The following is a 2451-nucleotide window of genomic DNA, read 5'->3' on the forward strand; positions in this document are numbered from 1 at the left end:
ACCTCAGATCAAGGGCAGCACCTGTGACTCAAGGAGTAGGGCACCAGCCCCATATGCCAGAGGTGGTGGGTTCAAACCCAGCCCTGGCAAAAAACAAAAAAAAAAAAAAAAAACAAAAAACCTCAGACCACAAACCCTCCAGTCCTGATCTACGTGCAGGCTTTGGGGGGCTACAGGCTAAGCTAAGACCCCTACATAGCCCAATACTCTTTTCCCAACCGGCTCCCCAGCACTAATTCTGTTTCTTCACCCAAATTTATTCCTGAAAGGATGAAAGTATACTTATACATTTTGCAATCAATGAAAGGACTCATTTACTTGTAAAACAAGTATCCTCTTTAGCAGCAGCAACTAGAAGAGATACTAATTTGTAGGCTTCATTCTTCAAAACAGAATTCAGCAACAGAAAATAGAAAATAGGAAGAAATCTATTCTGAGAACAAGTTTGCCGGGAGGTTTAGGGTACACACTCAGAGGAGAGGCCCCTTCCATCCAAATCACCACCCCCCACACAAACTCATGTACCCTTTTTCCCTTACCTGAAAGATCTGGGTCCTGCACCCTTCTCTGATTTTGTTGGCAATGCAGCAGGATACTGAGAAAAAGAAGCAGAGAGGAAGTGAGGGGAGGAGCTCTTTAAACTGGTTTGTGCAGGGGACCTGCCCTCCTTGTCATTCAGTAACACAAACAGAACTTCCTGGAGGGCTGAAATTGCTCAGTGCTACCCAATGTGGAGACCAGCAGCCACCCATGGCTTTTGAGCACTTGAGCACTTGATAAGTGTGATTGTAGCACTGAATTTTTAATTTAATTTTATTTGAATTTATTTGAAGTTAAAGTTAAATAACTACCTGTACCTTGTGGCTACCACATCAAAGTTCACAAAAATTCTGCAGTGAGAGAAGAAACATGGATCATGCTGTGATATTAGAGAAGGAACTTCTGGGTCAGAACCTGAGAGATGCCAGCTATTCTGAATTACCCATGGGCCCTAGGCCACAAGACTCCCCTCCCAGCTTACATTTGCTCCTGGCACCTCAGACCTCTGTCAGTGGAGGCAGGTGCCTCCTCTCCTTGTTTCCAGTGAATTGGGAGACAGAGAGCTGTAATTTCTGGGGTGTGTCCTCTGAGTCACCTGCTAGAAGCAAAAGAGGATAAAGGGCATTGATTTGAATTATAGGGATGGGCCCAAAGTGACCTTTTGATTTGGTCCTGGAACCACTGATATAGTCCAACCAGTCCGCTACCTGCTATTAAAATGGAAACTGTGTGATCTTGTAATAGGGTCCCTGGTTCTCCATTATAGCCATCATTCTTCCATTATAAAAGAGGTCACAATTTACCATTATACCTCACAATGGAGACTTCATTTAGAATTGCATAGCATGGCTCAGAGCCTATAGCTCAGTGACTAGGGCACTAGACACATAACGGAGCTGGCAGGTTCAAATCCAGCCTGGACCTGGACCTCTACTAGGTATATATCCAGAAGAACAAAAATCACATTACAACAAAGATATTTGTACCAGAGTGTTTATTGCAGCCCAATTCATAATTGCTAAATCATGGAAGAAGCCCAAGTGCCCATTGAACTATGAATGGATCAATAAATTGTGGTATATGTACACCATGGAATATTATGCAGCCTTAAAGAAAGATGGAGACCTTACCTCTTACATGTTTATATGGATGGAGCTGGAACATATTCTTCTTAGCAAAGTATCTCAGGAATAGAAGAAAAAGTATCCAATGTACTCAGTCTTACTATGAAACCAATTTATAGCTTATGAAAACTATAACCCAATCATAGCCCAAAAAGAAGGGGGAAGGAGAAAGAGAGGGGTGGGAAGGGGAGGAGGGAGGATGGGTGGAGGGAGAATAACTGGTGGGACCACACTTATACTGCATCTTGCAAGGGTAAATGTGAAATTTACTAGGTATAGAATATAAATGTCTTAACACAATAACTAAGAAAATGCCGTGAAGGCTATGTTAACTAGTTTGATGAAAACATTTCAAATTGTACGTAAAACCAGCACATTGTACCCCATGATTGCATTAATGTACACAGCTATGATTTAATAAAATAAAATGCGAAGTGAATCCCTGTTACAAGAAATGGTGAATGAGTGTCTTTATATCATTTTCTTTCCCACTGGGGAATCTAATGTGATTCTAATCTAATCTAATGTGATTAGATTCCCCAGTGGGAAAGTGAATGATAGAAAGGCCATGGGAGACCAACTTTATTTTCCCAATCCTTCCATCTAACTTAAGAAGCAGAGAGAAGGGGGACTGTGAGAAGAACCCACTTCCAGAAGTGTCCACTCATGTTCCAAATCTACCCCACTATAGTAAGATGACATTCCTAACCTTAGATCTTAACAAGCTTTGCCTGGTCCTTGGATCTAGCAATAGCACCAGTCTGTGGTATTAGAGAAACTTGGACTG

The 2451-nt window shown here is 41.9% G+C and overlaps 1 protein-coding gene across 1 annotated transcript in view; it reads right to left on the reverse strand.

The window, feature by feature from the left end:
- The window catches only part of LOC100943882 (GTPase IMAP family member 4-like), a 4840-nt gene extending 4264 nt beyond the window's left edge, over nt 1-576 (reverse strand). The window contains exon 1 of the mRNA XM_003792090.3: nt 540-576. The gene's annotated coding sequence lies outside the window, so the exon portion shown is untranslated. The remainder of the gene's footprint in view (nt 1-539) is intronic.
- Nucleotides 577-2451: the final 1875 nt, after the last annotated feature.

The sequence above is a fragment of the Otolemur garnettii genome, unplaced genomic scaffold (genome assembly GCF_000181295.1).
Source record: "Otolemur garnettii isolate 467f Iridium unplaced genomic scaffold, OtoGar3 scaffold00053, whole genome shotgun sequence".
In the NCBI taxonomy this organism is placed as follows: Eukaryota; Metazoa; Chordata; class Mammalia; order Primates; family Galagidae; genus Otolemur; species Otolemur garnettii.